The sequence below is a fragment of the Oncorhynchus gorbuscha genome, linkage group LG15 (assembly GCF_021184085.1).
Source record: "Oncorhynchus gorbuscha isolate QuinsamMale2020 ecotype Even-year linkage group LG15, OgorEven_v1.0, whole genome shotgun sequence".
Lineage (NCBI taxonomy): Eukaryota > Metazoa > Chordata > Actinopteri > Salmoniformes > Salmonidae > Oncorhynchus > Oncorhynchus gorbuscha.
Window position 1 is genome coordinate 53,623,429 of NC_060187.1, and position 14,601 is coordinate 53,638,029.

At 43.9% G+C, this 14,601-nt stretch overlaps 2 pseudogenes; one reads left to right on the forward strand and one right to left on the reverse strand.

Annotated features, from left to right (window-relative positions):
- The window catches only part of LOC123997270, a 22,420-nt pseudogene extending 17,201 nt beyond the window's left edge, over nucleotides 1-5,219 (forward strand).
- Nucleotides 5,220-10,608: 5,389 nt separating this feature from the next.
- Nucleotides 10,609-14,601, reverse strand: part of LOC123997271 — a 28,479-nt pseudogene continuing 24,486 nt past the window's right edge.

The window sequence follows — 14,601 nt, forward strand, 5'->3', positions numbered from 1 at the left end:
AGGAGAGCGAGCGCCAGAGAGAGAGGGAGAGCGAGCGCCAGAGAGAGAGGGAGAGCGAGCGCCAGAGAGAGGGAGAGCGAGCGCCAGAGAGAGGGAGAGCGAGCGCCAGAGAGAGGGAGAGCGAGCGCCAGAGAGAGAGGGAGAGCGAGCGCCAGAGAGAGAGGGAGAGCGAGCGCCAGAGAGAGAGGGAGAGCGAGCGCCAGAGAGAGAGGGAGAGAGAGCGCCAGAGAGAGAGGGAGAGAGAGCGCCAGAGAGAGAGAGAGAGCGAGCGCCAGAGAGAGAGAGAGAGCGAGCGCCAGAGAGAGAGAGAGAGAGCGAGCGCCAGAGAGAGAGAGAGCGAGCGCCAGAGAGAGAGAGAGCGAGAGACAGAGAGTTGACTGAATGCTCTGAGAGACTCTGGGTTGAGGTCAGTCATAAAGTAGTCTACAGTACTACTGCCAAGAGATGGGCAATAGGTGTACTTACCATAGGAGTCTCTGTCTCTGGGTGCGCACTCTATCTCTTGGCAGTAGTACTGTAGACTACTTTATCACTCACCTCAACCCAGTCTTTCAGAGCGTTCAGTCAGCCCACTGACACCCCTATCAGATCACAGCAAAATCAGTCTACTTGAACAGAGAAATACTCAATCATGAGGCATCAAAGCCAAAGGAACTGAGTAACATTAAGAAATGCTATAGATGGAAGGAATGTAGTGTGGAAACATACCAAAATACAATTAGGCAACAACAAATGCAATACATTTTAGACAACTTCCTGGACGAAACATTCCACTGTAATAGTGAAGGTGTAAAGTTGGCAGTAGTTAATCTAAATAGTATATTTGACCTCTCAGCATCCCTATCAAATCTAAAAATGTCAAACAGAAAACCAAAGAAAATGAATAACAATAACAAATGGTTTGATGAAGAATGCAGAAACCTAAGAAATTGAGAAACCTGTTCAACCAAAAACACAGAGACCCAGAAAACCTGAGTCTACTCCTTCACTTTGGTGAATCACTAAAACAATGCAGAAATACACTATGGAAAAAGGAACGGCACATCAGAAATCAGCTCAATGTAATTGAAGAATCCATAGACTCTAACCACTTCTTAGAAATTAGAAAACACTAAACAGATAATTATTTGTGTTGCTATCTGTCCAAAATGTAGATGTATAGAGCCAAAATATTTTTGTCTCTATAACAAAGAACAAACGACAACAAAAACATTTACATGATCAAATACAAATCTTGGAATCAACTATTGAAGACAGAACACACTGGATTATCCACTTATCTTGAATGAACTACAAGACAAAATAAAAACCCTCCAACCCAAAAAGGACTGTGGTGTTGATGGTATTCCAACTGGCTATACTGAAACTCTTTATCATCATCCTCAGCTCTGGCATATTCCTCAATATTTGGAACCAAGGACTGTTCACCCCAATCCACAAAAGTGGAGACAAATTTGACCTCAATAATTACTGTAGGATATGCATCAACAGCAACATTGGGAAAATCCTCTGCATTATTATTAACTCGTGCATTTTCTCAGTAAAAACAATGTACTGAGCTAATGTCAAATTGGCTTTGTACCAAATTATCATATGACAGACCATGTATTCACCCTGCACACCCTAATTGACAAACAAGCAAACCAAAACAAAGACAAAGTCTTCTCATGCTTTGTTGATTTAAATTTGGCATGAGGGTCTGCTATACAAATTGATGGAAACTGGTGTTGGGGGAAAAACATACAACATTATAAAATCCATGTACACAAACAACAAGTGTGAGGTTAACATTGACAAAAAATACACATTTCTCCCCACAGGGCCGGGGGGTGAGACAGGGATGCAGCTTAAGCCCCACCGTCTTCAACATATATATATCAACGAATTGGCAAGGGCACTAGAACAGTCTGCAGCACCCGGCCTCACCCTATTAGAATCTGAAGTCAAATGTCTACTGTTTGCTGATGATCTGGTGCTTCTGTCACCAACCAAAGAGGGCCTACAGCAGCACCTAGATCTTCTGCACAGATTCTGTTAGACCTGGGCCCTGACAGTATATTTCAGTACGACCAAAATAATGGTGTTACAAAAAAGGTTCAGTCGCCAGGACCACAAACACAAATTCCATCTAGACACCGTTGCCCTAGAGCACACAAAACAACTATACATACCTTGGCCTAAACATCAGCGCCACAGGTAACTAACTTCCACAAAGCTGTGAACAATCTGAGAGACAAGGCAAGAAGGGCCTTCTAGGCCATCAAAAGGAACATAAAGTTCGACATACCAATTAGGATCTGTTATTCTCTAGGACCCTTTATGTTTGTGAGGTCTGGGGTTTGTTCACCAACCAAGAATTCAACAAATTAGGCAGATACCCGCTTATTATCAAAATCCAGAAAAAAACTGCTAAATTCTACAATCACCTAAAAGGAAGTGATTCCCAAACCTTCCATAACAAAGCCATAACCTACAGAAATATGAACCTGGAGAAGAGTCCACTAAGCAAGCTGATCCTGGGGCCCTGTTTACAAACACAAACAGACCCCACAGAGCCCCAGGACAGCAACACAATTAGACCCAACCAAATCATCAGAATATAAAAAGATAATTACTTGAATCATTGAGAAGAATTAAGAGAAAATACAGATAAACTAGCTGTTTGGCCCTAAACCGAGAGTACACAGTGGCAGAATACCTGACCACTGTGACTGACCCAAACTTAAGGAAAGCTTTGACTATGTACAGACTCAGTGAGCATAGCCTTGCTATTGAGAAAGGCCGTCGTAGGCAGACCTGGCTCTCAAGAGGAGACAGACTATGTGCTCACTGCCCACAAAATGAGGTGGAAACTGAGCTGCACTTCCTAACCTCCTGCCAAATGTATGACCATATTAGAGACACATATTTCCTTGAGATTACACAGATCCACAAAGAATTTGAAAACAAACCCAATTTCGATAAACTCCCATATCTACTGGGTGAAATACCACAGTGTGCAATCACATTAGCAAGATTTGTGACCTGTTGCCACAAGTAAAGAGCAACCAGTGAAGAACAAAAACCATTGTAAATACAACCCATATTTATGTTTATTTATTTTCCCTTTTGTGCTTTAACCATTTGCACATCGTTGCAACACTATATATACATATGACATTTGAAATGTCTTTTTTCTTTTGGAACGTCTGTGAGTAATGTTTGCTGCTCATTTTTATTGTTTATTTCACTTCTGTATATTATCTACTTCACTTGCTTTGGCAATGTTAACATACGTTTCCCATGCCAATAAAGCCCTATGAATAGAATAGAATAGAATTGAGAGAGCAGGAGACAGAGAAAGTCTCATTTGTATTCACCGTGGAGCTACATTCACCTGCCAGGAACACCAACCCCCCCCCCCACTACCCTCAACAGATGGCCACCCGCCAGCTTCTACCAGACATACGCACGCACACACACACACACACACACTTACACTTACAAAACAACCAAAGACACACTTAGTCAAATGTGCACAGTCGGATACATCTTTGTAAAATGGAGAGCGTGAAGTATATTATTAGGAAGGGGGGTGAAATCATTAGGAAAAATCATAGCCCTGGTGTCACATTATTTATCCAGCACTGAACATACATCAATTACCCAAGCAGGGATACGCTGAAATATTAATCCATCTATTCAACATCTCATCTTCTCACCATCCTTTTTCCTCCTCACCTTCTCTTTCTCTCACCCTCTCCCCCCTCTCTTTTTCCCCCCTTTCCCTCTCTGACAGAACCAGTGGCTGGCCCGCAGTCCCATGCTACAGAGGCGAGTGCACCATGTCATGGCCGTGGCGAGAAGGCAGCTGTATGTGCTGGGAGGAAATGACCTGGACTACAACAATGACCGCATCCCGGTCCGCCACATCGACTCCTATGACATAGACATGGACCAGTGGACCCGCTGCACCTTCAGCCTACTCACAGGTGGGTGGGCTGCGCATACACACACGCTCATGCATACGCATGCACGTGCACACACAGGCAGGCAGACACACGCACCTGCACACACGCACACATGCACATGCACATACTAGATAAGATCACTGTTCTCCTGTTTCCCGTGACTCTCCACCCTTCCCGACCTTGATTCCCTGTGAAGTTGTCAAGTATGTTCAAGGTGAAGTCATGAGAGGAGACGGCGGGACTTATTTTCGGGAACTTTCCCAACGCACCCTGTGTCTCAGATGACATTGAGTCATCTGGCCTCTCTTTGGCACAGCGAATCATTGTTTTCGCTCTCTCCTCTCTATCCTCTGCAGGTCAGAACGAATCTGGCGTGGCAGTCCATGATGACCGAATCTATGTTGTCGGTGGATATTCTATTTGGACCAATGAGCCCCTAGCGTGTATTCAGGTGAGTGACCTTGACAGGTTTAAGTAACCTAAAAAATGGTATGTTTTATTAAACTATGCTGTGCGTAATTTATAAGGTTATAATGCATTATAGGGAAAGAGGGTATTCATAGCAAATGTTATCTTATTACAATATTCTATTGTTCCCATGTGCATGACATGTTTATTTCACTTCCTGTTGTGCAGGTGTTAGATGTGAGCACGGAGGGGAAGGAAGAAGTGTTCTATGGACCAACTCTACCGTTCGCCTCCAATGGAATAGCAACGTGTTTCCTCCCTGCTCCATGCTTCACCTGCCCCAACAGTAGATCGCAATGCTGGAGCACTCAATGGGAGCAAAGCTCTCTACGGAGTGAAATGGCTCCCTCTTTTACTAATGCACTATAGGGCTATTGGCACTCTTAACTAGCTGTACTTACTACTTGCCATAACCCATCTACTCAATACAAAGCCAATGGACCCACCCTCGGTCATTTCAATTGAAACCTGTCCTGTGTAAACTGTGGACCCGTCTTCCTCTTTCTCGAGCGTGTGTTTTTCTGTTCAAGCTCAGGATGGAAGACTATTTTAACATTTGCGTGAATGTCTGACCACGTAGCATACAGTGCATGTGCTCAGCACACTGTGTGTCGGAGAGCCTACGCTATGTGTCGCCACTGTCTTATGCCATTTTCAAAACGTCTCGTTTTACTTCGACAAAGAAATAACGCCGTTTCACCTCCAGCAGTGAGAGGGAGAGAGGACTTTAAAAACATGTCTTGTTTTCAGAATAAAGAGGTCCAGTACTGTATCAATAAAGCCCGTGATAAGTTGAACCGAGCAAGTTGTTCATCCGCTGTACTGTGTTAGTCTGAAATACGGGAGCATTTTTTTTGTTGCTTTTGGGTGGGTTGTGTTGTTCTTTGTTTTTTCTATTGGGCACAGGGCACTTTTTTTCCTGGTTTACATTCTCCCTTTTGCAGGATTTACTATCATTTATTCTAGCCTTAGCACATTTTCTCATCTGCTGGTACTTCCCTATTACATTGCGCTGTTCCACGCACTAACTATTATTAGAAACTGGGTGGTTCGAGCCCTGAGTGCTGTTTGACTGACAGCCGTGGTATATCAGACCCTATACCACGGGTATGACAAAACATGTATTTGCATTGCTCTAATTACTTGGAAAGCAGTTTATAATAGCAATACGGCACCTCTGAGGTTTGTGGTATATGGCCAATATACCACGGCTAAGGGCTGTATCCAGGCACTCTGCGTTACGTCGTGCGTAAAAGAACAGCCCTTAGCTGTGGTATATTGGCCATATACCACACCCACTTGGGCCTTATTGCTTAACTATACCACGAGTATACAAAACATTAAGGATACCTGCTCTTTCCGTGACAGACTGACCACGTGAATCCAGGTGAAAGCTATGATCCCTTATTGACGTCACTTAAATCCTCTTCAATCAGTGTAGATGAAGGGGAGGAGACAGGTTAAGGCAGGATTGTGTGTGTGTGCCATTCATAGGGTGAATGGGCAAGACAAATGTGTTAGCTCCTTTGAACAGGGTAAGTGCCAGGCGCAGCGGATTAGTCACAAACTGTAACGCTGCTGAGTCTGAACAATGGTCCCCCACCCAAAGACCATGTAGCCAACTTGACAACTGTGGGAAGCATTGGAGTCATCCTGGGCCAGCATCCCTGTGGAATGGTTTCGACACCTTAAGTAGAGGGAGGGGGATATATCTACCAGTCTGTCTATCCTGCCCTCTAGCCAGCAATCATAGTGACAATAGTGGTAGGTGGACCGTTTGTCCAGATCTGCAATGGTCCGTCACAGTGGACACATCATACCCATAAAAACACGGAAATGTATTTTTCCTCCATTCGTTTTTCACATCGTGAAGTTTACCAAAAACAAATGTAATTCATTGTGAGGTTTTGATAGCCGTGTAATTCTCTCTCGGGCAAGGTGAGTTTTATCAATATATTCGCCTCAGTTTACTTAACATGTGCAACTGTAATTATTGATAAAAGGGACCTTGTCTGAGAGAGATTTGCCAGGGTAAGCCTACACGAAACAAAGACGTTCTAAAATCCCAGAAGGAAAAATGAATGGCTAAAAAAAACGATTGGGAACCATTTCCTGGGTTTTATGACTCACACTGTGGTACTCAATAGGCTAATTAGCAATCATGGCACACATATAATCATACAAAGCTGCACCAATATTCAATATGTATCCACATAAAGAGGAAGAGCTGATAGGAAGTGGATAGGCCAGGTAAATCACTGAGCATGAAAGACGAGGCACGCAGCTCAAAAAGCTCCCCTATCGATCTTTAGGGACAACACAATATCCTACCAAGACTAGCATACAACGCCACAGTGCAATGAATAATTGCATTATTGTTTTCAAGGAAGCAGAAAATTCTGCTCTAGGCCGCAGCGAAAATGTCATTTGAATGACGGTGCAAAAGCCCTGTGAATTGAACGTTTCATTCCAGCTGTGGGTCTACTCTGGACAGTTTACAAGGCCTTGAAAGGCACCATGGCAGGCCTGTCTGGCTGTATTTCTACTTCTGATACTGAGATGCGCGGTCTTGTTGCGGATCATCATTCTCGCATGTCGTCCTATAATAATAATAATAATCAGGAGGCCCAGTTACTCAGCAGGCCCAGCTTTCAGGAAAGCTCAACACATGCTCCGCCTCCTCCGATCTGAGCCGCTATTCATCGCTCATCTAGAATCTAACGGTTCAATATAGCCCAAATATTTGTCATTTTACTTTTAAAATGTATTAATGACCTTTTACATGTGGCATAAACACACAACCGGTCACAATGTTTTTTCACTGCCTGGCATGGCAACTGCTCGGCCTCAGACCGCAAGGCACTAGAGGATAGTGTGTGCGGCCCAGTACATCACTGGGGCCCATCTTCCTACCATCCAGGACCTCTACACCAGGCGGTGTCAGAGGAAGGCTCTAAAAATTGTCAGACTCCAGCCACCCTAGTCACAGACTGTTCTCTCTGCTACTGCACGGCAAGCGGTATCCGGAGCGCCACGTCTAGGTCCAAGAGGCTTCTAAACAGCTTCTACCCCCAAGCCATAAGACTCCTGAACACCTAATAAAATGGCTACCCAGACTATTTGCATTGCTCCCCCTCTTTTACACCGCTGCTACTCTCAGTTATCATCTATGCATAGTCACTTTAATAACTCTACCTACATGGACATATTACCTCAACTAACCGGTGCCCCCGTACATTGATCCTGTACTGGTACCCCCCTGTGTATAGTCTCGCTATTGTTATTTTACTGCTGCTTTTTAATTACTTGTTACTTTTATTTCTTATACTTACTCCTATTTTTGTAAACTGAATATCTGGTTAGGGGCTCGTAAGTAAGTGTTAGGAATTTTATGAATAATGACTAAACAATATCTACATTTTAAATAGAACTATAACTAATTAAAACTTATACTCTGTTTTATTATATCTGATGAAGAATATGACTTCATAAGAAAGGGATTGTGTAGCATGAAACAGGGGGTAATTAAACATAATAAGTACCATTCCAGCTAGGTTGGGGAGGAAATTGTGGGTTGTGGGTTTTAAGTAAGCAGAAAGGATCGTTAACCTGTGGTTGAACCGACTCAACTTAGCTCTGGGATGTTTAGATAAGGCAGTGAGCGTTTTCCTGGGTTTTCCATTATCTGGAGCTGTCTGCTGAATAGTGATAGATGAAGACTTCACAAGTTTAATCTTGTTTTAAAGGTGTGTCTGGAGTGAGCGAGCGAGGGGGTGGGAATAAACTTTTGAACTTTTCTGTCCTGGTTGATTGTGGGAAGGACATTTTATAACCTATGACGTCATATTTTGTATATAAACTGTTTGTGGTTTCATTGCAGCGCGCTCCGAGAATAAATACTATTATCTAATTTTGATTAGACTAGTCTCCTTCTATTATATGCAAATAGGAATCTTACAAATTCTTATAAAATACTGAGTGATTTAATTAATGTACAATTATAGGAATTATGAAATTACATTAACAGTAAGTATTTCACTGTAAGGTCTGTGAAAAAAGTTTAAAAAAAAATTGATATCCACATTTATAAACACATGGTTGCTATGTTTTTATTTTATTTGTGGTTGTAAACATTATTTTGAGTTAAAACTTGTTAGGGAGTTATATTCCTGTGCGGGTAGCGTGACTACAGCTCAAGCTCATTACCATAACGCACAATGCGCAAAAATATTCCTAAAAATATTTAACCTCCACACATTAACAAGGAAAATAGCTCAAATGAAAGATAAACAAGTTGTTTATCTAGCCAGCAAGTCAGATTTCTAAAATGTTTTACGGCGAAAACATAGCACATATTTATTCAAACCACCACCGCAGACATAGCTCATTAGCATAGCCAAGTAGGAAAAATATGCAATCAACAAACGCAGGATTAAAAGAAAAATCATTTCACTAACCTTTTGAAATCTTCATCAGATGACAGTAATATAACATGTTACACAGTACATTTTTTTTCAATAATATGCTATATATCCATAAATCTCTGTTTACAATGATGCATCATTCAAAAAATGCTACTAAAATGTCCGGAGAAATTAAATAGCTCCGGCAGATAACGTCAGCTAACAAGGAATACACATCATAAACTTTGACTAAATATGCATGTTTTACATATGTATAGGAAGATACACTTCTTCTAAATGCAAACGCTGTGTTACTTTTATTTATAACATTACATTTTGCGTTTACTAGGCTATAATAGGGAGTCGGCGCTCCCACATTAGCATAATGACTCCTCTATCTTGGAGTCGACAGAAACCCAAAATTAATACATAAATATTCCCTTACCTTTGCTGTTCTTCCATCAGAAGACCTGTAAGGGATTATACTCACCAAATTAGCGTTCAGTTTTCAAGTCTGCGTCTTTCGGTTCTCAAAATAGCCTGATTTTGGTAAAAATGTAGGCAAAATTGAAGTGGTTGCGCACCAAAACGTCGAAAATATATATCATATGTCGAGTAAACTTGTCAAACTATGTTCATAATTAAGCTTTAACATGTTATAAAGGTGTACAGCAATTTTGAGGACGAAGCTAAACACACACGTCTTGTCATTGATCATGAAGAAAAGAGAGAGCGGGAGCATAGCGCGCATACAGGGCACTATTTTTTTGGCATGACCGAGACCTTTCGGCACGCTCAACGTCTCATGAGCGCAATTCACACACTGACAAGCCCCATAGAAGGCAGCCTTCACGCTGAACACGTAGAAACTGTTCCCAGAGCGGTAGCCTTTTGGGAAGTGCGTTAAAGATGACGTCAAAGTAGGGGCAACTTTTTCCATTACAAGAGAGATTTTGGGAGAATGCATGCCCTGACACTTCTGCTTTACATAGAGACAAAATTTAAACGGTTTTAGAAGTGTTAGTGTTTTCTATTCGATAATATTTTTTATATGCAAATATTAGCAACTTTTGAAAAAAATGTATCCTGTTTTATATGGGTACCCAAATCCTCCAGAAGGGGCAGTAAACCGTGGTATCCTGAACAGGTTAATTCTATGAGGGGGGGGGGGTGCAACAACAAAAACTACAGTACAAAGGGGAGGCTCATGTGAAAGTATTTTTTGTGTGCATTTAAAAAAAATGACACTTAAGTTCCTCAGACGTGAAATTATGACTGACGAAATGAAACCTGATTTGCATGAATATTTCAAAGGAAAAAGGGAATGGAAATAGCAGAAGTAATCTTTCGGACTCTGGTTGTATCTGATGAGGGACACAGTCTCAGGGAAGGAGGTGGTTCTGCCTGTAAAGTTGGGCCAACAAAAGAGTGCATTAGCACACAGAGATCCTATTTGTCTACTATCAGTAGGCACTATCACACCATAGAAACAGTTAGAAAAACAAAATATTATACATGTATCTATATGCGTCACACACTCTTCCCTCGTTCCATGCCTGTACAATTAGGAAACTGAAATACAACACATGCACTTCCACATTATCTTTTTTTCATCACATTAGTTACTTTATTTCGTAACACCTTTTTGAAAAATATTTCAATGTGAAGATGGAAACTTGATCATAAATTATGATCTGTAACTCCAACAGGACATTATGTACATGTAAATACATGAATTTCAAGCCCAGTGGTGTTGAGGTCAACAGCATGGTAACCTGGTCCTGGGGTCAAGGGTCAGTCCTCCTGATGATCTCCGCCTGACCACAGTCCCCCAGCAGGGTCAGCAAATTCCTGTCACACATGCAGAGAGTGAGGGAGTGAGTGAGAGAGGGGTCACAAAATGACTCACAAAGGTGTCACAGCACAAGATCCAGTATATTTCATATACAGTGCATTCAAAGTATTCAGACCCCTTGACTTTCCCCCCCAAAATTGTTACAGCCTTATTTTAAAATTGATCAATGTACACACAATACCCCATAATGACATGACAAAAAAAAATCTCTCTCTCTCTTTCTCTCGTCTTGTTGGGTATGACGCTACAAGCTTGGCACACCTGTACTTGGGGAGTTTCTCCCATTCTTCTCATCAGATCCTCTCAAGCTCTGTCAGGTTGGCCGGGGAGCGTTGCTGCACAACTATTTTCAGGTCTCTCCAGAGATTGGATTCAAGTCCGGGCTCTGGCTGGGCCACTCAAGGACATTCCGAGACTTGTCCCAAAGCCACTCCTGCGTTGTCTTGGCTGTGTGTTTAGGGTCGTTGTCCTGTTGGAAGGTGAACCTTTACCCCCGTCTGAGGTCCTGAGCACTCTGGAGCACTGTACTTTGCTCCGTTCATCTTTCCCTCGATCCTGACTAGTCTCCCAGTTCCTGCTGCTGAAAAACATTGCCACAGCATGATTCTGCCACCACGCATTACTGTAAGGATGCTGCCAGGTGTCTTCCAGATGTGACGCTTGGCATTCAGTTCAATTTTGGTTTCATCAGACTAGTTTCTCATGGTCTGAGTCCTTTGGGTGCCTTTTGGTGCCTTCTATCTGGCCACTTTACCATAAAGACCTGATTGGTGGAGTGCTGCAGAGATGGTTGTCCTTTTGGAAGGTTCTCCCATCTCCACAAAGGAACTCTGTCAAAGTGACCATCGGGTTCTTGGCCACCTCCCTGACCAAGGCCCTTCTCTCCCTTTCGCTCAGTTTGGCCCGGCCAGCTCTAGGAAGAGTCTCGTTGGTTTCAAACTTGTGTGCTTTTCCAAATCATGTCCAATCAATAGAATTTACCACAGGTGGACTCCAATCAAGTTGTAGAAACATCTCAAGGATGATCAATGGAAACATGACCCACACCGTGATTTCGAGTCTCATAGCAAAGGGTCTGAATACTTTTTTATTTCACCTTTATTTAACTAGATAATTCAGTTAAGAACACATAAGAACAAATTATTATTTACAATGACGGCCTACACTGGCCAAACCCGGACGCCCTATGGAACTCCCAATCACGGCTGGTTGTGCTACAGCCTGGAATCGAACCAGGGTGTCTGTAATGACACTGAGATGCCGTGCCTTAGACCGCTGCGCCACTCAGGAGTAAATAAGGTATCTGTTTTTTGTTTTTTATACATTTGAAACCATTTCTAAAAACCTGTTTTTGCTTTGTCATTATTAAGATTGATAGATTGTAGGTTTATGAGGGGAAAAAATATATATTTAATACATTTTAGAATAAGGCATATTCTAACATGTGGAAAAAGGGAGGGGTCTGTCTGTCTGTCTGTCTGTCTGTCCGTCCGTCCGTCCGTCCGTCCGTCCGTCCGTCCGTCCGTCCGTCCGTCCGTCGGTCGTTGTGTGTTTTTAGTAGTGATGTGGTTTGATATCTGGCATGTCACACACTGGCTTTATGGTTTTATGACTACTAGATTAGGCTCCTCCCAGAGCGCTAAGAACCTTGGCGTGATCCTGGACAACAAACTGTCGTTCTCAACTAATATCAAGGCGGTGGCCCGTTCCTGTAGGTTCATGCTCTACAACATCCGCAGAGTACGACCCTGCCTCACACAGGAAGCGGCGCAGGTCCTAATCCAGGCACTTGTCATCTCCCGTCTGGATTACTGCAACTCGCTGTTGGCTGGGCTCCCTGCCTGTGCCATTAAACCCCTACAACTCATCCAGAACGCCGCAGCCCGTCTAGTGTTCAACCTTGCCAAGTTCTCTCACGTCACCCCGCTCCTCCGCTCTCTCCACTGGCTTCCAGTTGAAGCTCGCATCCGCTACAAGACCATGGTGCTTGCCTACGGAGCTGTGAGGGGAACGGCACCTCAGTACCTCCAGGCTCTGATCAGGCCCTACACCCAAATAAGGGCACTGCGTTCATCCACCTCTGGCCTGCTCGCCTCCCTACCACTGAGGAAGTACAGTTCCCGCTCAGCTCAGTCAAAACTGTTCGCTGCTCTGGCTCCCCAATGGTGGAACAAACTCCCTCACGACGCCAGGACAGCGGAGTCAATCACCACCTTCCGGAGACACCTGAAACCCCACCTCTTTAAGGAATACCTAGGATAGGATAAAGTAATCCTTCTCACCCCCCCCTTAAAATATTTAGATGCACTATTGTAAAGTGGTTGTTCCACTGGATGTCATAAGGTGAATGCACCAATTTGTAAGTCGCTCTGGATAAGAGCGTCTGCTAAATGACTTAAATGTAATGTAAAAATGTTAAATGTTATGTCCAACATTTGAAAACATTTTGCTACGGTGTACAATAATTGACACGACCCAAGTGCTGAATGCAGAGAGAGGAAGAGTAAAGGTTATAGCAGTTGGTGTCACACACTGTAGAACAGGGACAGTCTGGTCACATGGCGCATCCCCTGCGGCGGCTGAACGTCTCTCCACCACCAGCTGCAGGGCCTCTGTATTGGTCCTCCTCACTGTGAACGCACAGCTGCTTTTAGACTAGTTACAACACGCGGACGCACATTGCACACACAAAAAACCTAGAGAAACACTACCCGTAAAAGCAAGCTTGTTCGACACATTGTTCACAAATATGATGACTGTGTCTTTATGTGTGTGTACTCTCAGCGTGAAGCTCCGTGGCCAGCTTCAGGCAGCGGAGCAGAGAGGGGAAGGGGCATGGTGAGCAGGGCGGGGTCACAGTCATTGTTCCGTCTCAGCAACTCCAATTGGAAGGCCAGGACCGTAACCAGGCGGGGAGGAGGGGCGTTGCCTTTGAAATGCAGGAAGTTCTCACTATGGAGACAGACACAGATGAGGTATGGCACAGAGACAGTAATGTCTGGCCATTTAGTAGATGCTCTTAGGAGGCTGTCAAGGTGGATTAGGATGAAGTTGTCCTGAGACACTGCTCCAAGGTCAGTTTGGCTTCGCATTCCCTTACCTAATTATTAAGGTGAGGATTTGGGCAGGGTTTACTCATCCTGGATCTGTGCCTAAGAGCAATCTCTACCCAGAGCGTCAGAATCCTACCTGATCACCTGCAGGACGCTCCTCCTCAGTGCTGCCCCACGTGGGGCGGGCGTGGCCTCGCAGACCGCCAGCAGCACCGGGTGATTGGCTATGGCCCCAACCGATGGAGTGGCAGGCAGGAAATGGTCAAGGTACGTGGAGATGACATCACGGAGCTGCTTCTTTAGGTAGGCTCCCTGAGACAGACATACTAGCTGCTATACACAGACCCTGGAGGGGAAGAAAGGAGAGACAGAGGCACAGTGAGAGAGGTCAGTAATAGTATTATTAATGCTCATGGGAAATACTTCTGGATTTTTCTGTCCTCCCCTCTAACCCTGCTAGTACTTTCTGAAGTATCCAAACAATACTTTTTTCCCCTGAAAGTATCCAAACTGGGGTAGTAAGTAACATAATGTTTAGGTATAGGGAGTGTGTGTGTGCGTGCGTGTGTCTGTTCATGTGTCCCACCTGCAGGTAGAGGAGTCCCTCAAGGCCTTGTCCAGCCCAGACAGAGAGTTAGGGAGGTGCTTGCCCGTTGACAACGTTGAACAGCAGCTGCTGGGCCTTGGAGGTGGCCAGCAGGGGACTCCAGTGCTTCACCACGCACCCTGAACACACACACACACACAGTCAACACCAAGGATGCCATACATTCAATGTGTTTGAGGAGATAGGCTCGAAGCAAGTCGCTGGGCAGAATTGCTAATCCTGATCATATCCTGATCCTCTTACACGCGCCGATTCTTTCTCGCCC